The 23,860-nt window shown below is 49.2% G+C and overlaps 1 protein-coding gene across 6 annotated transcripts in view; it reads right to left on the bottom strand.

The window, feature by feature from the left end:
- The window catches only part of WDR25 (WD repeat domain 25), a 141,520-nt gene that overhangs the window by 94,645 nt on the left and 23,015 nt on the right, over window positions 1-23,860 (bottom strand). The window lies entirely within an intron of this gene.

Below are 23,860 nucleotides of genomic sequence, written 5' to 3'. Positions count from 1 at the left end.
TGGGCACAGGGCCCAGCCAGCAGGGTTTCCTAGGGTCTGGGGAGCTGATAGCAGGGAGGACAGGGGGGCAGCCACACCAGGCAGCATCTCTGGGGCAGAAGCACATCTTCTTCTGTTGTGTATGCCCTACCGCCCAGCACCACACCTAGCCCCTAGCGGGTTCTAGTACATGGGGAGGAGAGGGCTCTTCCTCTTCGATGGGAAAGATGCTATGAGTGTGGACGACAGGTCTGCAGGGCACAGGCACTCCCTCCAGAGGGCTGGGGCTCAAACGGATCACGTTCTAGGACGGGCTGTGCGGCACAGGGAAGTCACAGAGCGAAAAGTGCTGGAGAACTCGCTGTAATCAGCCGTCTGATCCTGCGCAGAGTACACGCAGAACATTTGACAAATGCTGGCTGGGGACACGCTGGCGCCTGAGGACTTTATTGACTTCTGACAGCTCTACACGCCCGCCTAAAATACAGCGCCACAGCGCCGTTGTCTAAGATTCATGATTTCTTCAGAGAACTTGGAGCACAAATTTATAACTTGTTGTCAAATAGATGCCCACTGTTCTCTGGGAGGGCAATCCCATTTGGGAAAAATAGCCAATAACTCTTCCGAATTGGAAACCCATTCTCGGGCTGATTTCCCAAAGCATGAAAGAAGAAAAACAAAGAAAAGTGTAATTGCAGAAAACAATAACCCTATAGACATAACCGAATATAGGGCCCATTATCTTCTCCACACTGACTTTTCAATAATTTTGTGATGGATTCTCCCAGAAAGCTTAATTTGTACTTTGAACCACAAGAGTTAGTGGTCTAGAAAAAATTAATTCCAAGCACTGGCTTGTAGAGAGAGAAATAAAGGACATATCTATTAATTTTTTAAACTACCCTATGCGAAGCTGGGGAATGCACACGCATGGCGACACCCTGCCGAGAATAACCCTGCGCTCGTTTTGCGCTTATGCAAATCCAGTTCAGGGTGGAAATGTCAGCACAGAGCCCTTGGAAGCCTCGGGGTCTAACCCTGACCCCACCCGAATACTCCTTGGCTCATGTTAAGGGCTCCTTCCCCCAGATGACTTCTGTGGCTACATCCCCATGCCTGAAATGAAGCTGAAATCGTTTGAATTCTGTCTCTAGCTCATTACATGCAAGAGCTTTGGTAAACAGTCCACACATTTCAGCCAGGGAACACCGTTGGATTAACAAAGACCCCCAAAATGAAGTCTGTCATTTTCGAGAATTCTGTCAAACCAAAAGCTTGACAAGATCTTCATAACAGCCCTCCGAGTGTGCATCAACGTGGACCTTCCCCACCACCTCAGGCATATGACAGCACTGCCTAATGGGTTTCGTGCAGAGGCGAGCCAGCCTGCCAGGGACGTTTACTGTGAAATACCCAGGTCAGGCTCTGGCCTGAGTATCTTTCCCCATCAAACATTTAATAATCAGTGGGAGGGGGCAGAAAGAGCAGATGTTTTGGACTGTAACAGATTGAGTCCAAATCCTGGTCTCCCTAATCTTTAGCTGTGCACCCCATGGCAACATCTGTATATTCATCCAGCAGCTACTTCTAGTATCTGCTGCACGCCTCCCCCGCACTGGGCGCTGATCAGGCCCGTGGGGGCCACTGGACATGCACACTGAGGGGAGCAGGCTGGAGAGCAGGCAGCACCCCACCGAGGAGGGCAGACTCGATCCTGAGCCCTGGAGGCTGTGCGGTCTCGAGGGACACACCCAGGTATGCCTATTCGGAAAGCTCACTCTGGCTGCCCGGGGGGAAACACACAGGCGGCCAAGAAGAGGGAGGAACGTCTCTGAGACTGCTGCACTCGTCCAGGCATGAAAGGGGGCATGGGCCAGGGAGGGGTCAGTGAAGACTGAAGTGGACTTCGGAAGGAAGCCACAGCTGTGTGACTGACGGGATTGGCGCGAGGCGGGTACCAAGGCAACAAGCAGGCGGTGGGAGCACCGGCCACGAGGCGCAGGCAAGAGCAGCACGTGTGCAGGAAAAGGCGTCACCTTGCTGGGCCTCGGTCTCCCCCCCAGTGCAACGGGATGATTAAACTCTTGCTCTGCATGACTGCGAGGTGCCTGGCAGAGTCTGGTCCACAGCAGCTGCTCACTAGGTGGTGACAGTGGCAGCAGCTGCTGGAAGGAGCCCTGAGATCCTGAATTTCACCAAGTAGGAAACCAAAAATCAGCAGGGAAGGGCTGGTCCCAGAACCTGGGTGCTGGACCCCGGGCCCAAGATGCTCCAACCCAAACGCCAAGCAGGCAGAGTGTCCTTGCCTTCAGGACCCCACAGGAGGTCACACCTAGGTCATCAGACAAGGAAGCCCTGGGGTCAGTGAGTCGGTCCCCAACAGCAAAGGATGTGTCCCGCTAACTCTCAACAGGCAAACGAGGTCTGAGGAGTAATTAGGAGAACAGGCACTGGTGTCTGTTTATGTGGGATACAAACTGTTAGGCTGCGAATAAACTTGTCACAGAAACGGAGCTAATGCCTTGCCCTCGTTAGACCTCTGCTGGCACCTAGAATGTGGTGCGAAAACTCACAGGCTCCGAAACTCGGCTCCTGGAAGTGGTGCGGCCTCTGCAGTGCCCGGGCTTGCGGGCACCCGCCCCGCCCCGCCAGCCTGGGAGGCCGTGCCCAATGAGCCCAGATGAACACACCCCAAAGCCTTCCTCCCCTGAAAACACCAAGTAGTGAATTCCTCATTCATAGCTGCAGTGGCAGCCCTGGCTGTCCCCCCTGTTCTGTCTGGCCACTGGCCTCCACAGGACCAGCACCGAGCCCGGCCCGGACAGATGTTCCCCCTGTCCTTCTTGGAGTGACCTGTGCCCCCAGTGAAAGATCTGGACAGCCAGGCACCAGCGACGTTGCGAGGACATGTTGCATCCGCCCGATCTAGAAGGCTCAGTTCACCAGGGGCCCTGGTTTAGATGCAGAGACTGCTTCCAGAGCGTCTGCAGAGGGTCTGAGCCGACTCTCAGCACAGATAGAAAAGGCCTCATTTCCGCAGCAGAGAGGCTCTGGTTCCAAACACAGATAAGAAGCCAAACACCCCTTAGGAGGGAAGCAGAGAAGATAATGTTCTCTAGCAAGACGCAGACAGAGTGTTCAGACGGAACCAGATTAAATTAAAAAGTAGCCAAAAGTTCACTTTTCGAGGAAAGCTTAGGATTTCATTTTAAAACTCTTAGTCAGACATGGCTATTTTCCAGATGTTTTTGAGAGAAGCCAGTAGGTCAGATTGATCATTATTATAATCAAGCATTTTGAATTATTTGGTTCAGTGCCTGTTTCTCAAATGCTCCCGGATGCCAGGCTTTCTGCCAGATCTGAAGGTGACAGACTGGCCCCTGCGACCTCATGTGTCATTAAATAACGTGTCACTGAGTAATGCACTGCCGAGTGGCCAAGGAGGACTCCAATCCAGCCCGTGGGTCCAGGTGAGCCCCCAATCCAGGGCCCACCAACCCCCAAAGGCAAGTCAGTCCGGGCTGGCGTTCTCCCTGGAAGCTTCGCGCACACACTGTTCTAACAGACCAGGTGGGGGGAAACTGGTACCAGAAGTAATTAAATGACCACGGAGATAGCAAGAACTCGAGGAGACACATATTGGCACCATTTCTTATTACTATTATTGTGATAACACATAGCAAGAACAGGACTCCCAGACAAGGGGAAAGCAAGCTTCAGGGCATTTTTAAATTGGGCAAATTATAGAGAGGTGAGAGATTAAATGGAAATCCATCACATTACAAATACAGCCCGAAGTTACTGAAAGCATATTTTTTTCATAAGTGAGTCATACCAATAGCAACTCCAAGGTCTTCATAATAGTTTGCAATAAACTCTGTGGGATACTCACCACTTCTCTCTTGAAAAATTGACATCATAAGCCAAAAAATAGCACTTTGACATTTCTGTTTTCTTTAGGGCATCCAGCTGGGAAGGGAAGACAGCATCATCCCTGGAGGCGGCACGGGGCTCGGCCTCAGTGGTGGGCAGGCAAATTAAAACGACAAGACCGTAATTCACACCCACCAGACGGGCAAAAATCAAAACCCCTATCAGCAAGTGCTGGAGGGTGTGAAGAAACGGGACTCTCAAGCACTGTGGTGGTGTCCATGAAACAAACACTCAGGACAGCAAGCTGGCAACACTGAGTCAGCTCAAAGGGGCACATGCCGGGGCCCACCAGTCCACCTGGAGGGGGCCGAGAACCTCTCACAGGTGCATACAAGGAGGCGCATCTAAGGAGGTTGGTTTTAAAACAGCTCTGCAAACTCTGTGACCCTCGTCCCAGTAAAGGTGGGTCTAATTCCCCTCACCCTGAATGGGAGCCAGCCTCAGGGACTTGCTTCTAGTGAACAAATGCAGCAAACAGGATGCTGCCTGACTTCTAAGGCGAAGTCATAAAGGCAATCCAGTTTTGGCCTGGTTCTCTCTCGCTCTCGCTCTCGCTCTCTCCCTCGTAGAACCAGCCGTCATGTTGTGAGGAAGCCTAGGCCACATGGAGAGGCCACATGTAGTGCTCCAGCCAAAAGCACAGCTAGGAACCTGGCTGACGGCCAGAGTCACCCTCAGCCACGTAAGTGAACAAGCCTTCAGATGACTCCAGCTCCAGCCTCCGAGCCACCCCACATGACACCAAGTGGAGCAGAGATGAGCTCTCCCCACTGAGCCCAGTCCAAACTGGAGATTCATAAACAAAATAAACATTACTGTTGTAAGCTACTAAGTTTGGAGGTGCTTTATTATATAGCAGTGGACAAATGAAAACACATGTTTGCTACAGTATCGTTTGCAAGAGATAAAAAGTAAAAACAACTTAACCTTCCACAAGTCGGGAATGAAAAAATAAATTCTAATTTATTCATACAATGAAATACTACACAGCAGTTAAAAATGAATGGTCCAGACAGATGGATGCACATATGTGTGTGTATGGAAAAATTTCAAAAACATGTTTAATGTTTCACAAAATCAAAAGGATATAGAGTGTGGTGACATTTCTATAAATCTTTAAAATACAAAGCCAATATTATATATTGTTCACAGATAAACACATGTAGTGAGCATTCAAAAGCATACCCACCAACCTCAGGAGAGGGGCCATTGCTGAGGAGGGAGGGAGGCAGCGTTTTAGCTCTATCTGCAACATTTTACTCCTCCCAAAACAAAAAGAGGGACCCAACACAAATATGGCAAAATGCTCTGTTAAATCTGGTGGTGGGTCCACGGGAGTCTTTTATTATCTTTTATTTTCTGTAGGATTAGAGTAGGTCACAAATCACTCATTTCTGTGCCCACTCGGCTTGGTTTACGCAAAGGCGTTTCTGCCTGCTTCCTCCACTCTCCTGGGAGCTCCCTGAAGGCAATGACTTCGCTCACAATCCCCCTCTGCACTCACTGGGTACTCAATAGACTTCTCCTTGCATGACCAACCAGAAGAACCGATAGGCCCCAGGAAGATTCCGTTCCCTCCCCTGGTGCACGGGAACCAAGCAGTGAGCAGAGGATACATTCTAACTCGAGGGACTCTGGAGGACTAGAAACACAGGAGGAAAGACAATCCCATTAAAAAGAAAGATGAGCTCTTGCCTAGTCCTGAGGCACACTGCTCTCCTCTTTGCTGCCTTCACACTGTTAAAATTTCAGCTTTGGCCAAATAGCATGTCACAAACACAGGCAGCTGCAAATGCAGGAAATGCAGAAAAAAGAAGTCAATATCTCAAACGGCCCAAATGCAGGAGACTCTGTCTGAGGATCAAAAGCAGGCAGAAACAAAAAGACTCATGCAGTGGAAGAGGTGGGAAAGGCTGCAGAGAGGCAGGGGGGACACTATGACGAGAGGAAGACTGAGCGGGGGAGGGCCTGGCGTGGACGAAGGCCAACGCTGCCAAGAACAGTGGGACAGAAGGAGGCAGCAGGGTCTCCAATGGCGTTGCTTCCCCGGGAACCAGCTACAGACTCTCCTCGAATGTGCTGCTCCCTGAGACAAACACTCCACCTGGTGAAGCCCTCCAGGCAGGTTTCCTGTTACTTGCAGCAGAGTGCATTCCTCCTTGATAGGGTGGTGAACACTGCATGAGGGGACAACTGGCTATCTTTATTTTCTTTTTCCTACCTTTTCCTGTTTTCCAAATACTATTACCATAATAAGAAAATTTTTATTTTTTAAAATAAAATTGTTGTTAGTCTTGGCTAATAATTCCAGCCCTAGGAAATCAAGCCTAAGAAAATAACCACACAGAAGCTAAATATTATGTACATAAAGACAATCATTGCAGCCTTGCCTATAAAACAACAATAAAAAACCTGCCAGAACAAACCTCGATGTTCAGCAATAGGGATACAATTTAGTAAACTGTGGTGCAACCACATGAAAGAAGATGACTATTATGAAGGCTGTAAACATAGGGATAGAGATTAAGCTTTAAAAACAGGATCCAAAATGATAATATGAATAATGCCTATGGAACTGTAAAAATATTTTCACAAGGCAAAAGTAAAACATAAAACCCAAGTTATTTGCTGTGGGCCAGGAAAGGGAGGTGGGAGAGAAGGGGGCCACCAGGGCTTGATGCCGTGTGCAGATGGGGAGCTGCAGAGACGGCAACGGCCTCCTTGCCCAGGAGGCAGCAGCTTGCAGGCCTCCAGGTGGACGGTCTGGGCAACACAGCCCAGTGAGAGACGCTCTCACGAGGGTGCTGTGGGTGCTGTCCACTCCCAGGTGCGTTGTCACACTACCCCAGGGCATGAGGCAACCTGATACAGAGAACCCAGGCGAAATTTCAGATCATGGGCTCAGGTATCCAAAACCCTTCAGAAAAGAAAATTTCCCATTAACTTCAAATATGCACATTCTCTGAAGATTTAACACAGGACGTTTCTGAGCATTTACACCACTGGCTCAAAACACAAAGCACCCTCCAGGGACGTGAACTGCCTGTGTTTGCAATGTCATGCCACTTGTGTGCGATTAGATGTGAGGGTCCACCTCCTGACCTGAGATCTTCCCCCAGCTATGAAAACCACTCTTGATGTCAGTGTCTAAAATTACTTGCTCAAAATTATAATTATTATATTAATGTGGATGACTCTAAAACTATACCTTGGCTTTCTAAATGAAAACACCAGGCTGCCAAACCTTCTAGAAGAAATTAAACTGTTAATGTGTTAAAGACTATTACATCCCCAAAGACATTACCATAGAATTTCCCCCCATTTCAACAAGGCAAGATGCTGGACTATATTGGAAACCTCTGTGAATTGCCTAATTATAGTTAATAAGGTCATCATCTTCCCATGAAATAGCCTTTTCTGTTTTCCAACAGAGCTTTTGACAATTCTAAAAACTGTTCATTTGAAGACTCCCTGAGAAGGCTATCACATTACAGGGCAGACAGCGGAGGAAGGAAGTGAGAGGCAGGTGGGAAGGAGACAAGGCCCCGGGGAGCCACAGAGAGAAGACCCCCGTGGAGAAGGGAAACAGAACTTTCTTAGAGCACAGCATTTCACGGCCAGGACCCAAGTGAGGAAAGAGAAGAGGCAACTGGATTCACATGAGTCGTGGGTGTGGGGACCACCCCCCGCCCCTGCCCCACCTCCGTGGGCCTAAATCTGTCAGGGAGGGGACTTCCACTCACTCACTGGGTGACCCCCGGGTCTGTCCCATAAACCCACCTCAGCATAGACCCTGCCCTTTACCCTTGTGGCTAAGACTACCATACTATTGCTCAAATTTTTCATTTTCAATAGATGCATGGGAGTTGGAAAGTCAGTGCAGGGTGCCACTGTGTGTACAATGCACACAATCACAGGCAGTGAGAAAGCAGGACACAAGGACTTCAGCAACAACCTTCATGCCAACCCAAAAGAACACGCATGGAGCGTTAAGTGCCCGGGCCAGCACAGGGGAACAGGTCAGCATGATAAGCCCCATCCGTGAGAGAGGTGATAGAAGGTAGATGGCAGTGGCCAGGAACAGCTCAGGGTCACTGCAGCCAGGGAGAAGTCGAGTAGAAAATGCGATCGCGGCCGTGTCCGTCACACAGGCAAATCACGCAGCATTAAGGTAAAGGCCGTGGTCCTGGCTCACTCTCCAGCCTGGCTGGCCGACAGTCCACTAGGGAAAGCTCGGTCTCTAGCACCCCTATCGGCAAGAGGAGGTAACGCTCAGGCAGCGCCCCCCTCCCTGCGGGAGGAAGACGGCTCACAGCAACCTCTGAGCAGAGAGGGGGCGGCTGGAGTGAAAGCCTGGCTGCTCAAGTCCTTCCAGGGGGTGTCACCCAGGTGTGGGAGAGAGCCTGGCCCCAAACCTGGCTCCACCTCCATCTCCGAGGGCCTGAGCTTCTCTCTCTCCCCAACTCACTGGGAGATCGGGAGACTGTGAAGTATGCGAAGCACTCAGCATGAGCTCCTCAGGGTATGGCTGCTTCCTCCCTTAGCTGGTGTTGGCTCAGGCCTGGCACAGGACAAGCCCACAGGTAACAGGTGGGTGAGGATACGAAGAGAGGAATCGGCCACGGAAACCACCAGCCGAGCGGCCTTGTGTGGGTAGCCAGTTTCCCTAGGCTCACAGAGAAGGCGGGCTCCCCGAGGCTCACCCCCCTGGCCTGGGGTAGGTGGACTGTCCCTACAGGGACTCTCCTCCAAAGTTAAATAACACTGCCGAGTCACCAGTTTCCAGGAATAATGTGATTTCTAAATCATCAGCCCAGATCTTACCCCTGGGCCAGCATGGGTCTTCCAGACAGGGTTTGCGAGGGTGACTCTCCCTGGGGTAGGTGTCATGGCATTTTCTCTTCAGTTCAAGTCATGCAGCTCGCAAGTGTCAAGGTACCCAGTCCCAAACGTAAGCCCCAAGTGTCTGCTAGAAAAGAGTACCCCACAGTGAGTGACCGGCACCATGCTGCTCTCTGGGGACGGACGGTCAGCAGCCCCTTCTCAGTGAACGGCAGGTCAGGTGCACATGGTGGGGCAGTTTATGACAGCCTGGCATCAGGGAGAAAGGTCCCCCAAGGGAGGTACAGACAGAGGGGACCATGGAGCTGAGTCCTGGGGGATAAACAGCTCCTCGCCTGAAAGAGAAGGAAGGAGAGGACAAAGGCATGAAAGGGGGGTCGTGCTTGGGGAACAGCAACCAGACCGACTGGCAAGAATTCAAAGTACACAGCGGGTGGCTGGTGACAGGACCAGGAAGAAGGGCAGGGAGAAATGGGCCAGGTCATACAGGGTTCTGTTTGCATCCTATACCGTTTGGGCTGCATCCTATATTGTAGGCTGGGGCAAAAACAGCAGAGGTTTTCCACAGAGGAGTGACGATCAGAATTCCAATAATCAATAACAGAAGTGGCAGCAGCCGTCACCGTCTGGGTAGCTACTGTTTACCAGAAACCATACCAGGCCCTTCCCTAGTAGTGACTCCTACTCTTGCAACAACCATGAAGACACGTAACCCTCAGAGGGAGAAACCCAACAGCAGCGAGGGCGGAGAGGACGAGATGAATTCAAGTAAGATTAGGTGAGTAGATAAGTCACAACTCAGTTATGGATAGAACAGCTCCGTGAGGGCTGGCCCCTTATCTGTCTTATTCACACTCTGTCTCCTGACCCTAGACCTGCCACCCAGCAGATGCTCAATAAAGATCTGGGTGGCAGCATTTACAGAGATGCAGAAGCAGAGGAGCACAGCAGCAGAGCAGGGAAGAGGAGGGACACAGCCAGTTGTGCCAGGGCAGCCCAGAGGCACTATCAAGAACTGTGCAGGCTCTGACATAGCACCCTCCAGCAAGGTAACACGTTAGTCTGGCAGTTTTATACATACTGGCAGAAGATACGAGACTCCTGGGTCACAGACAAAAACAGTTTATTACTCACAGCAACAGTGGTAGCCAGAACTAGAACACTGCACCGGCTCCCCAGGCCCAGACTCCCACCAAGCCATGCAATGAGGGCCAGGTGCTACCTGCACACAGCGTGGGAGGCAGCCCAGGAGGGGAATCCTGACGTTAGGAAGCCCCAACCTTACATAAGGGCTGCTAGGTAACCTGCCCAACCTCTGCTCTGGAGGGAAACATTGTCTTTATGACCTTGGAAGGTAAGTGAATCTGCTCCAGACAGAGATGCTATCTCCATCTTCCAAAGCTGCTTGCTACACAAACATCCCTGAAAAGATAGGCCAGAGTAAATTAGCTTTGCTCAGAAGACTGTGCAGAATGTGAGAGACCCAAGAACTGTCTTCCAATAGCCATGCACATGCAACCAGCGTGACCCCTCCCCCCACACTCACCCCTCTAGGCTGCCCGTTGTCCATCCAAGGCATCTCCACCCCTTCTCTGGTTTGTTTGGAAAAAAAAACTAACATTTTCTTGCCAGTCCCACTGGGCAGAACAGAAGTGAGCCTCAGAGAAATAAAGTACCAGGCCCAAAGCCTCCTGGGTCTTCCCAGTTCTGTACGTAGCACCTGGAGTTATCTTTGACTCCCAGCATTATCCAGTCCATCACCAAGCCTCAGCCATTCTGCCTCTAAACCATCCCTTGGGGCCAGGCACTTTCCACTATCCCCGTCATCCCCATCCAGCCACTGGCCTCGCCCACTTGACACCAGTAAAGGCCAAGTCATAGCTCTCCCTGCTTCCAGCCCAGCCCCTTCACGATCTGTTCTCCACCCAGAAACAAAGGGGCCTTTTAAAGATGTAAATAAAGTGGTGTCCCACTCCTGCTCAAAACAGGTGGTTTCTTCCAAAGTTGAACATACAATTACCATACGACCCAGCAGTTGCAGTCATAGATATTTACCTAAGAGAAATGAAAACAAATGTGCACATGAATGTTCATAAAAGTACTATTTCTAACAGCCCCAACTGGAAACAAATCAAATGTCCATTAACACAAAAATGGATAAACAAATTGAAGTATCTTCATACAAAGGAATACTATTCAGCAATAAAAAGGAATGAACTGATGCACATAACAACATGGATGAATCTCAAAAACATTACGTCAAGTGAGAGAAGCCAGACACAGAAGATTACATGCTACATAATTCCATTTACATGAAATTCTAGAACAGACAGAACTAATCTATAGTGACAGAAAGCAGATCAGCGGTTGCCTGGGGCTGGAGTTGAAAGGAAGAGACTAACTGATGAAGGACGCTAGGAACTTTCTGGGTTGTGGAAATGTTCTGTATCTTGAGTGGGGGGTGGGGATGATTTCACAAGTGTACAGATTTATCAAAACTCACCTAACAGCACACTTAAAATGGGTGCATTTTATCATATGTAAATTACACCTCCATAAAGTTAATTCACTCTTTTTTTTCATTTTAAACAACTTCAGTGGCTTTCCACTTCATTCTGAATAAAATCCTAAGGCTATCATGTCCTCCGAGGCCTCTCACAATCTGGTCTTTGCCTAAATCACCAAACTCCCTCCAATTCCTCTCACCTTCGCTAATATTCCATATCTAAGGCAAACCACGGGCACCGCCCTCATTTTCCCAAAGAGAAGATTAAAAACAAAACAAAAAGGTTAAAGGCTATCTTGAATATACATATACTTGTAGAGATATTGAGGAAATAATCAAATGTCTATATTTACATTTATTAATTTAGATGCACATGCATATTTAAAATCACCTATTTATAACAAATGCAGAAATACTGTATTTTTCCACTGCCATCCCTTCTCTCCCTAGGCATCTTTGAGACCAGTGTCTTCCCCACTCCTAGGACACAATTCTACACCTGCTAAAGGGAACCCTTGAGATTGAGAGACAAGGACGATTATTAAGCAGCTAGTACCCGGCACTGCCCTGAGCATTTCCATGGATCGTTTCATTTAATCTTCACAAAACCACACGAGGGAAATATCACTGCAGCTCCCAAATTGTGCACGAAGAACCTCAGGGCACCCCAGCAAACTCACAGGGTGCCAGGGGATAGTACTTTTTAAAGGAAACTTTAACTTTTAAAAGTAACATCTGTTGACACCACCCAGACTACTGGCAGAGGCAGTTAACTGTTTCAACATTACATAACACTGCATTTCTTTCAATGATGTCATATCTTTGCAAAGCTGGGTTTTCAGCAGTTGCTGTGATAAAAAGCAACTATCACATGAAAATCATCGTGGAACAGGAAGTAAGGGTCAGTGCCGGACCTGCCTCCACACTGGAGAACTTGTGTCCAAAAGGTGTGAAGTCATCAGGACACAAATACTCATTAGGCTGCTTGGCCCCAACTCCTTAGCCAACAGGACCGTTGAGGTGTTTGCACTGGCATGGAGTGCCATGAAAAAAGTGAGTGACACTCGGCATTGAGAACTGAGAACATCTGAGATCCTCTACACTATTTCCTCTATTTTACGGATGGGGAAACTGAGGCACCAAGAGGTTGCTGGCCCAACCTCAGAGAGCTAAGAAGTTGGGGTTTAAGCTCAGCTACAAAACAACCTGGCCTTCACAAACCGATTTACCACTAAATGGTTTACCAAAGACTGTTTGCACGGTGGGCAAGTGGTTGAAACAAATGAGGTGATGGACAATGTGTCAAAGGATCTGCTTAAACTTTGTGGTCCAAAATTAAGAGAGTGTCCTACAATTTGAGAAACTTCTTACAGACTCAACTCTAAAGGAAACATCTCCTTCTCTAAGGACAAGCTGAGGACCAGCTAGGCCTTGCATTCCCCTTCTTGCCACACCACGCTTCTCCCAGCCTCGCATGCCCTGCTCCCTCCACATCGCATTTCTGAGTCCTTCTCACACTTCCAATCTCAGCCCCCGCGTCATCTTTCCATGGGTTCTCCCCACCCATGGACCATTTTTCTCTATTTCCCAGTAAACAGCACTTTGTGACTTATAATTACCTCGTTAACGAATTAATTTATTAGACTGTGAGCTAGGTATAGCCGGCCTGGCATGGAGTCTGGCACCCTGCAGGCCCTCAATGAGTAGTGGCTGCCACTATCAATGTCCTTCTTCCCCGGGGCCCACAGGGTCAAGAGCCAAACACCCGCAGCTGGCCAGGTGGAGGCCCTCTTCCATGCCCTCCATCCTCCCCGGGGAGGCCCTGGAGCATATCCAGACTCCAGGAGGTCATTCCCGGGTAGCTCCCTGAGGCCAGGGACCAGCACTTAAATGTTTGATGGGGGCAGCTCTTGCTTATTCCTAATCTCAGGGGCTGCTGTCCCCAAAATCACTTTAAAAATAGAGCTTTAACTATCTCCCTCTGGAAACTCAGAGGGGCTCTGGCCCAGAGTATTCTTATTTTAAAACACTTATTTTCTAAAATGGTAAACTTTTGCGGCTACTGCAAACAATTAAAATTGAGAGAGATCCATAGGGAGATGGAAGGGGGGTGGGTAATTATTATCAACAAAACCAATGAGAGGGAACAGACGTATTGGGCCAAAAATCTAATAAAATAAGTATGAGAATTCTGGCGCAGCTCTGCGGGAAGCAAATTACTCTTCTGCGTCTTCACAGACAATACACGGGAGAGGCAATTTATTAACTTGCACCATGTTGGCCTCAACATTAACCTGTATCCCTAAAGTACTTAACTCTTACCCAGGAAACTGCTTACTTAACTTGCATTAGGACACGCAGGGCCAATGCAGGCTTGCTATTCACAGCTTCAAATTCAATTTAAAGGGATCCCTGTTCCAATTTCCTGTAGAAAGTTACTCCATGTTCTAATATATCAGTGTCAGGGAACACGGCCTTTACTTAATTTCTTCTCATTATTCATACAACCAGGGAGCACCCAGAGCAATTTCTCCTCCTTTGTGCGCCTAACAGCAATGATGGGGCTTTTACTTTTCATCTTTTCAAGTGCCAGCTGCTCTGAGGTCCCCCTTTCCCTCAAAAGCAGGCCCTTTAGAGACCTTGATAGCTTCCTAGGGGTCTCTAGATGGTGACATAGCTGGCAACAATGACATTCAAGTCTAACTGGGCAATATTTCCAACTGATTCATATGCTCAAGGCAATGCAGAGTCAGAAAGCACGAAGACCAGCTCCAAGTCATCATGTCACCTTAGGCCAGACATCTCCCAACAGCCTCAGACTCCTCACTTGTGAAATGACAGGCTGGGCCCAGATCACTGAGTCCCCAACTCGATAAGCCACAGAGCCATTTGCTCAAAGGCAGCCACGTGAGGAAGCCCAGTCATGAGATAAATAACACAGAGCTACTGGGGAGGGAGGGTGGTCTCAAGCTCCGCAGCTCACCCTCCCGAGAGGCAGACCCTGGAAATTTCCATGGAGTTTTCAGAGCCCCCAAAGCACAGGTTGCAAACCACCAATCTGAGTTATCTTGACAGGGCCCTCAAACAGAATAAGTCTAGGGCTCCAAATTTCCTTTGCACAGGCAAAATATCTTAATAAGACTGTAATGGAAAAATAATTCATGCATTTTATTTCCTATTTAATGCATTTATGTATTTTCTACAAGGAGCATACATTATTTTAATAATCAGAAAAAAACAAACAGTATTAAAAAGAAAATAACTCACATAGCTTTAAAAAAAAAACAAAACTCCAGAGGCACAGAGAGACGAGCCCGGAAGGCTTACGTACTCTTCTGGCGTCATCCACCAGCGTTAACTGATAATTACTTTCGTTCCTTTAGAGTAGCAAAATATCACAAGTGTTTGGAAAAGGTCTGATGAGTCACCAGACGCTCCGCTCGGTGGCTCTCAGCTGCGTCATGAGTCCTCTGCAGGCCTGCGTAAATATTCATGGTGGCCCGGTTTGCCCTGAGCTTTAGAGACTGGGGGCGCTGAAGTGGGGCTCCAGAGGGAAAAGAGATGGCACTGGGGGGGGGGAGCTCAGCCCCGACCCTTCTGGGCTGTGTGACCTTCCATGGAGAACGTGACCTTCCCACATCTCAGGTTTCTTCAGCCCTAACACCCACCACATAGGGCTGGGCAATATTGGAACTAAATATATGTAAAAGTGGGTTTTCAGTAAATGGAGGCATTTTTAAGCCCCTAAATTTTAATTACATTTATGCTTAACTCTTGGGAGTCTACAGCAAAGGAGAAGAGGAGACGCAGAGTTACCTGAAGTTGGGGCTAACACAGCCCATCCGTGTCTGCTCAACGTGAAGGGCCCGGACCATCACAGAAGCCGCCTAAGAGGTCTCCCCAGGGGTTTTCCCTCCTATTCCACACACACCAGTTCAGGAACGTTCCATGGCTCCCAGTTCCTACACTAGGAAACACTCTACATTCACCCACATGCCTCACAAAGCCCCGACCCCCAGTACAGGCCACTATCCTGACCACGGCTCTGTCCCCCAGCCCCTCCCCACCGCCCCCAGTGCAGGCACCTGTGCTCTGCTCCCCTCCCCCCCTGAGAGAGGGGGCCCCTCTCTCTCCCCCACCGCTCCCCTGCCCCCAGGGCCAGCTCATGTGTCTTCTCCCACCCCATCAGGACTGGCTCTCTCCTTTGCTCCCCAACAAGTGGCTTACACAAGCCAAGGGTCCTTCCTAGGCCCACCTCAACTTCTTTGTCTGGATACTCGGCAGGCACAGCGAGCTCTCGGGGGAGGGGCTGGCCACGGCTCTGTCCTGGCTCCAATCTCAGGCACCAAGACTCACTCTAGCGAAACTGGGCATAGGGGCCTGTTGGGGCACTAAAGTGTGAAACTGTGGTCCCTGCTCTTAATAATTTTATGCTTTAAGGGACAGCGGCTCCAGAGCCTGTGGAAAGAACACAGCCAGTGCTCCCAGCGTACATGTGGTCCGAAGGGTTTCTTTGATTTGCAGGTAATAAGCAGCCACCGGCAGCAGCTGCCCTGGGAACGCACTAGCTTCCAACAAGGGCAGCTGAAGAAGGAAGCAGAAGAGCCTCGAGGCAGCCACCCGCCCCCCCAGGACTGCCAGCCCCATCCAGAACCCAACAAGTGCCACCCAAGAGGCCGGCCTTGCTTGTCTAAGCCAGGCTGTCTTTCCAATCCCCATCTCACCTGAGCCGGGAAGATGGCTAGAGCTTTGCATTGAAGGCTTCTCCTCACTGCCTCCTGGACTCCGAGAGGTATGTGGGCCTGAGAATAAACAGGGGGATTATTCGTGCCAAAAGAGGACAACTACCCCAAAAAATGTGAGCACATCAATAAGAATCTGAAAGCAACTTTTCAGGAAAATAGGAGACAATGCAAATTAAATGTCTTGAGCACTGAGTATATATCATCACCTAATCTCTCAGGAACTCGCCAGCTACCATCAAGATGTTAACTACAGCCCCAGCCTGCAGCCACCTTCTCCCCCCGGAAGGACTTGAGCAAACTTTGTCTTCTGTGCTTAACTCGTGCCACACCAGAACTGTTGCCATCATCTTGCCCACTCCACGCACGAACTCTTTGAGGTTTCCCTAACGAGTCAGCCTCCTCATACATCGACACCTTTGGTCCTGCTCAGCAGCCCTCTGCCAGAAGAGCAGTTCTGAATCACCAGGAGGAAGGAAGAAGGGGATGAAGACAGGAGAGGACCATCTACGGACGTATCGCCGAGTCTTTCAATCATGTTTCACATCTGCCCAGCTGCCTTGGGCCTGCCCCTTCCTTCTCTATCCCCATGGTGCGTCACTCACACACTCACTCATGCACAACACAAATGCCTATCCAGCACCCACTCTGTGTAAGGCAGAGAACACAGGAAGTGCAAGATGCGGCCCTGACCTTAAAGAACTCAGTCCAGGGGGACATGGAGCCAGACCAGGGTCCAGGGCTGTGCACTGTGATAACACTAGCTCTGGAGATGCACAGGGAGGGGAATCAATGAAGCTGGGTGGCATGGATTCCAGCCCTGCCACTTGGTAGCAGTGTGACCTTGGGCAAGCCACCCAGGAGGGACCTGGTGTCATCCACTCTGCTCACATGTGCACTTCCCACTCAACTCCCAGTTCTTCACGCTCAATACAGACACCACCAGCTTAAGCCTCAATTCCTTCAACTGCAAAACAAAGATAAATGCCTAAGAGTGACTCTTGTGAAAACTGGGGCTGTCCATGTAAAGACCCCAGCACACAGTGATGCTCGGTCAACGCAGCTGCCCTCGTTGCTCTTATCATATCACTGACCTGTCCCCCACACCCCTGCTGGGGGTACCAAGAGGAGGAGACACACCTGCCTTTTGCTCCTCAATCAAGCCCACACCATCAACACTGAACAGTCCAACTGGCCTCCAAAGCCAATGGCTCCATGTCTCAGTGCCAGGACACACCTGGCAATGTGAGAATGAGGACTTCAAACCTCCCTGCTCCGTCCTCTGCTTTGAACTTGGGCCCCAAATGTCTTCCCTGAGCTGGAGCCTCTAAGCACGGGGAGCATCCAAACATCTGACGTGCTCCTTCGGGTCAACAGGGGAGAGTGGAAAGAACACAGCCTTTGGAAGTAAATGGTCCTAGACTCCGGTCCCAGCTCCGCCACCTGCTAACAGCATGCTCCTAGGCCCCTGGGTCCTCGACTGCAGGATGGGCACGCCATTGACATCTCAGAGGTTTCAGGAGAATCAATCATGTGTACAATGCCCACCACTGGGCTGGGTACATGGCAGGATCTCAGCACATGGGAGTTGTCATCACTGCCAAAATTCAATCTCGGGGGGAGCCGCCACCTTGAGTTCTTGTTCCACTCAAGGCACTTCATCAGGCAAGCCTGAAACCAGGCCAACGGGAATTAACTTAATGCTCCATTTGGCAGTGCTTCCCTAGGTCCATCATCCATTCTTATTCCCTGGAAGCTGCCAGCCAAGCAAACTGGAATATTGATCGCCGCAATCATCTCGATGGAAGTCTGAGGGCCAAGCACTTCATGTGCGTTTCAATTAGAGTAGGCTTGCCATTCTGCTTCATTCTAGCCAGCTTCACTCTGGGCAACAAATGGGCCCCTAAAAAGTTGAGTTAATCGGCAATCTATTAATGGATTCACACCTCCACATTGATTTTACATTATCATTTCAAAATGATGCATATTCATTGTGCATCTTCAATTTTAAGCACCAGGAAGGAGCCAGGAGCTACCATGTCTGTGCCAAGTTCCAGGCATCACTCAGGGCTGCCACCTCGCTGACCACGCACCACAGTCCTGCAGGTGGACCGGCACTAGCCCCACTTCACAAGAAACCGGGGTAGGGAGGAGGCTGAGGGCCTTCCCTGGGCCCCAGGTGGAGAGAACCCTGGCCAAGGACAAGTCTGCCCAGCTCCTTCCAGGAGTCCCACTGATCCCAATAATTCCTAAGGCTTTTGCCTCCAATTTATTCCCTCAATATTTGGCCATACATGCTTTGGTTGGAAAGGTGGCCAGGTCATTCTAATGCAACTGAGCCCAAGTCAGCTTTGCTTCCTGCATGGGGGCTGGGGCCTCCCTAGGATACAGAGATGGGTGAGGAGTGGCTCCTCCAGATCCAGGGCAGCGGACCTGGGGGCAGGGGAATGGAGAGGAGGAAGATTCATTTTTCTCTGTACATCCTTTTGTCTCTTCTGAATTTTGTACCAAATTCATGGATTTCCACTCTTAAAAATAAGTTTTTAAATGAAATAAGGAAAAGTTGTTTCTTCCCTCTGAGGAGGCTGACAATCAAATAGGGGAGATCAGATTCAATCTACAAGAGAAATTTTGATTCACCCTGACGACCATTTATTGGGCACTTTTGATACGGAAGTCCTGAGACAGGCTTGCAAAGGTTGCGAAACTCAGCTGTCAATTCCTCAGAGAAGGAAGGACCTTCACAAGGTAAGGGTGTTCCCCCTACGGGTCCCTCCAAATGCTGGCTGCCTGAGTTTCATCCCCACGGCATTTTATTTCATCTCGTGGCTCTGCTCCACGGTGGTCACAAGGTGTCAGAACTTCTCTGCTTGCTTAATGACTTCCTCTGGAGGGCACACGGAGAGAAAGCCCATTCAGCATCGGGAAAGCTCATTTCAGCGACTCTTCGGGAAGAGTTGGGGGGACACCTGTAATCCTCTCATTACCTCATTTAGCTAAAGTCAGTTCGGAGATCACAAAACCACCCGGCTTAAAAGGGCCTTAGGGATCACAGTTGAACCTCCGTGTTTTCCAAACGAGAAGCCAAAGCCAGAGCAGGCCTGACTGCTGGTGAACGGCAGATTCCCACGTGGACTCCTGAGTCATCACTCTCTCCATCCCCCAGGGCCCACCTGTCTTGTCCCTCTCCACATGATAGCACCGCAAAGAAATGAGTCACTCGCTCGCCCAGATCACGCCTTCGAAGTCAGAGGGTTGTTTTTTTAGGAAAAAGTAATAACAAAGGAAATGGAATTAAAAAAAAAAAGCGTCTTAAGTAAAGGTTGTTCTTCCTGACGTGACGGATGGAAAGCTTTTGGGCGTGGGATGGAACGGTGTATGATTATAGCGAGGTAATAACGGCTGTCATATGTCAGGAGAGCAGATGCCACTACCTTTTGACAGAGGGCACTTGGGAGGAAGAAGTTACAAATAGAAAGCTTTCCCTTTACTTTCTGAGGGGTAGAATAATAATTCACCTGAATTGTCAAGTTCTGTTCCAGGCAGCATTTGTGCAATAGAGAGAGGCCCAGAGAACCTCCCGTGCCATTACAGGCGTTCATGGGAGCAGCAGTAATAACTGGGTTTTAAAAGCCTTGCACGATTGAGCAAAAGTACTTTCCAGCACTTACTACTTCTTCACCAGCACCTACTACGCCAGTCACCCCCCAGGAAGACGCACCCCGAAAAGGAGCTGGAGCCCCTCCCGGGAGTTGGTGCTGGGAGGACACCCTACAATTTCAGAGGGAATACTTCGAGCACCGGCACCACAGAGAAGGAGCGGAACGCAGAGGGCAGAGCACCCTCAGGACACGCGGGTCCTCATGATTCCTCATCCCCCTGCTTCTGAGACACTCTAGTACTTTCCCATTCCTCTATATGAACATGTTTTCCTCTTAGAATCAGAAACAAAGTGAAAAGCCAAAAAAATATTTAAACAATTTGTTTTTAAAAAGACCACAAGGTACAAAGCTATAGGGAAAAAAAAGAGATCAATTCCAGCAGGGTGGTGAGCATCCAACCAGAGGAGACGCAACTTGAGGCAGCCCATAAGCGCAAGGACTTGCCTCGTGGGGAAGCGGGGACGTGGGGACGTGGGCTCGGGGTCACCTCTGCCAGGGCTGTGGAAGGGACAGGGAAGCCTAAGACACGGGGGAAGGGAGAGGTCCTGCCCCATGACACTTAGAACTCAGGGGCAGGACTGGTCAGAGACCCCTGAAGCAATCACAGAAGGTGATAAGCAAGAAAACACCTAATTTGGCGGTGCAAGGGGGGAATCCATGTGGGACCCAGGCCACCAAAGAGGCCGGGCAGGAGCAGGGCCCGCTGGAGCAGAGGCTGAGGCCGCAGAGGAGGAGGAGAGGCCCCGCCCGCCCCAGAAACAGGAGCAGCCGCCGACGCGCCCCGGAGGCCCAGAGGAAATATTACTGCGAGACAAAAACTGAATTATGAAATCCACAAGCAATAATTAGTTTAAATTACTACTTCTACTTGAATAATTAAACACGCTTATTTTCACTCACTGATGTTTTATTCATTACCATACATCTTTCCTGAAAGTTGTTTTTAACGTGAATATTCTTTTATTTGCAAAGATCCCACAGAGATTTACTATGCTAATTTCAAACCTTTCTTCTAAAATAAAAACAACAATAACAAAAACACTCCAGATTATCATCCATTAGTTACTGCTGTGTGGGGTCCATTATCTACTTAAGTCATAGCAACTGGCTAGAAATACTGTGGGTAGTTGTAAAGTTATTCACACCAAAGCTTCATTCTCTTAAAATTCACTCCTGAAAGGGCGCTATTTAAATAAGGTCGAAATTATTATGAAAATAAAAAGACCCACGTGAAGAAAGACCATTTAGGCACAGGCAGAAAGCCCTTTTGCTTTTTATCACACCCTCTATTAATGAGAATGTTTTTGCATTCCCACAAATAATGTTTGGATTTTATAAGTCTTATTTTTACACCCCAGAGCCAGGGTACTCATAAGTACAGTAATAAAGGCTTAAGGTTTTTATTAAGCAAAGGTACCTTTGGGAATAAGCACTAACTTAAATATAATCCATGAACGAACTCTTCCCTGCTGGGCTATTAGCTGGTGTGGGCTGAATGGCAAAACTCCAAATCCTCGCTAATGCCCACAAGCTGGGCTGAAGTCAAACTCTGGACAAACAGAAAGGAAGGAGGCCGCCACCACCGTAAACCCACTCCACTATGGCCCAGAAGCCAGCAGCCCTCCAAGGGCACCACAAAGCCTACTTAATGTGCAGGCATGCGGCTTGTTCTGCAGAACTGACACAGCTGGACTCACTGGATTACTAGGACAAATATCAGGCGATGTTCTTCTGCAGTAAAGCACACACACACACACACACCCGGCTCTGTTACCCAAGTAGGAACTTCTCAAACAAAGGAACACCTGTCTTGGAAGTGGCAAGTCCTCACTGAACATCTGTTGAGTGAAACTAAGCATCTGAAGATTTTTTAAGGCCCCAACTATATTCTCTTTGCCCCAATATTCCTTTTTTTTTTTTTTTGCTGGGCAAGAGTCACCCTGAGCTAACATCTGTTGCCAATATTCCTCTTTTATTTTTTTCCCCTCCCTAAAGCCCTAGTACACAGTTGTATGTTCTAGCTGTAAGTCCTTCTAGTTCTTCTGTGTGAGCCGCTGCCCTATGTGAGCCGCTACGTGAGCATGGCTACTGACAGACGGGTGGTGTAGGTCCGCGCCCGGGAACCGAACCCAGGCCGCCAGAGCGAAGCGCATCAAACTTAACCACCAGGCCATCAGGGCTGGCTCCCCAACATTCTTTAAAAGCGATCAGTCATCCAGCCCCTGAATTCAGCAAAGGTGTAGACCCCGCCTTCCACGTGCAGTTTGACTCCCCCAGAGAACTGGCAGCACCTCGGCCTTCACCAGGTGTGTTCCCGCCGTTGATACAAGTAAACTCAGCTGAGTATTTTTCACATGTACTGCAACCAGTCGTCCGGAGCGACAGAAACGTGGATTACTCAAATTTTGAAGTTTCCAAATCAAAAATGACCATCTGCTGAGCAGAATTATGAGCTGTAGCACCGGTTTGGCTTTTGGAAAATGAAGAGACTCCGGAGGCCACAGGCCGGGGCTCAGCTGATTCTAGAACTCAACATTATCTGCGTCATCATCGTTAGAAGCATCCGGAAAGCAGAACAGAGCTTCTGCTGGGCTTCTGTTTCCGTGGCAACAGCTTCACTGGCCTGTCACAGGGAAAGGAATGGAAGAAGGAATTGAGACTGGAGAGGGAGAGAGGGGAAGAAGGGGGGAAGGAAGGGAGGAGCAGCAGAGGAGAGAAGGCGCACAGGGGCAGGACATGCAGGAAGGCCCAAGAAAAGCAGAACGGAAAAGTCAGGACAAAGACGGGAAAGAAAGCATGCGAGAGAGGAGAGAGAAGGGGCAGGGTGAGAGAAAGAAGGGAGGGGGATGGCAGGAAACCATAAGCAGGGACTTCTGTCAGGGCAGACCACCCACAGATGTGCAGCTATCTGGGCACAGAGACTGGTCTAGTTTCACTCATTAAATGTAACACATTTCAACTCCCAGGTACTGCCTCCAAACACAGTTATCAATAAACCACAGGAAAGCTGGGCAGAAACATCAACGCGGTAAGAGGTCTAACTTCAAACCCACACTACGTCAACATTTGCCCAAAGGCCAGGCTGGCTAAATCCAGAAGGAAAAGAGAAAGAAAAAAGAAAAGGAATGGGAGAGCTGTTCTCACTTCAAACAGCAACCATTAGGACGAGGATCACTTGGCACTTGATAAGTGAGCTGTCATTAAGCCTCATTCACGGCCCAAACCTTCTGCTGGTCTGCTCATGATTCAACAGGGAAGCAGGTCTTGAAAACCAAAGGTGCCAGTCTGAGCTTGGCTGTAGGGCCCTGACCTGGGACAGCAGCCAGGGACCATGTGGGGGGTTGGCTCAGCGCAGGGAACTCATGTAAGTGGCCAGGACAAGATTCAGTCCACTGCCTGTCTTCCCCGCCCCCCAAAAAAGCCAAATCATTAACAAATAAAAATAACAAGAGCCCTAAATGCAAGGTGGGATCCTGAAACAGAAAAGGGACATTAGTGGAAAAACTGGTGAAATCTGAACAAAGTCTACAGTTTAGTTAACAGAGTTGCACTGATGTTAATTTCTCAGTTCTGACAAACGCCCCAGGGTTATATCACATTTAGGGGAAGCTAGGTGACAGGTAGATGGAAATTTTCTGGATTACTTTTACAACTCTTCTATAAATCTCAAATTATTTTTTAAAATTATCAAAGAAAAATAACAAGGGCTGTGTAAAAGCAAGACTCTTGTTTTTCTAACAATGATTTATCTTTTTCATATAAAACCAATGCCCTTGATAGGGTTTAACTATCACAAAGTTTTACTGACATGCTGGCTGAAACACCACAGTAAAACCTGTAATCCTGCAGCAAAAGTGAATTACTAAACTTAAAACATGTTAGCAGGGTCCCTTCCCTCTGAAGCTAAGACATAAAGAGTGACGTGCCTTCATGCATCGAGGAGCAAGGGCTCTGTCCAACAGAAACAGAACTCCCTTGAAGAACGTGCCTTTACAACTCCTCACATTCCACAGTCCTGATTTCCTGCCTCATAAGTCTTCTCTGGACAGTTTTGTTCCTGTTGCTTTATGCGTCCAACCCACCAGCCGCACCTAATGGCCTTGCAGTCAGCTGATGGTAGCATGTTCCTCCATGCCTTCCAGCCTTCGAAGTCTGTTCCCTCTGCCTAGAATGCCTTTCCAGGTGAACAATTTCTA

Source organism: Diceros bicornis, chromosome 24, assembly GCF_020826845.1.
Source record: "Diceros bicornis minor isolate mBicDic1 chromosome 24, mDicBic1.mat.cur, whole genome shotgun sequence".
Taxonomy (NCBI): Eukaryota; Metazoa; Chordata; class Mammalia; order Perissodactyla; family Rhinocerotidae; genus Diceros; species Diceros bicornis.
This window is presented reverse-complemented; position numbering and strand designations above follow the sequence as displayed.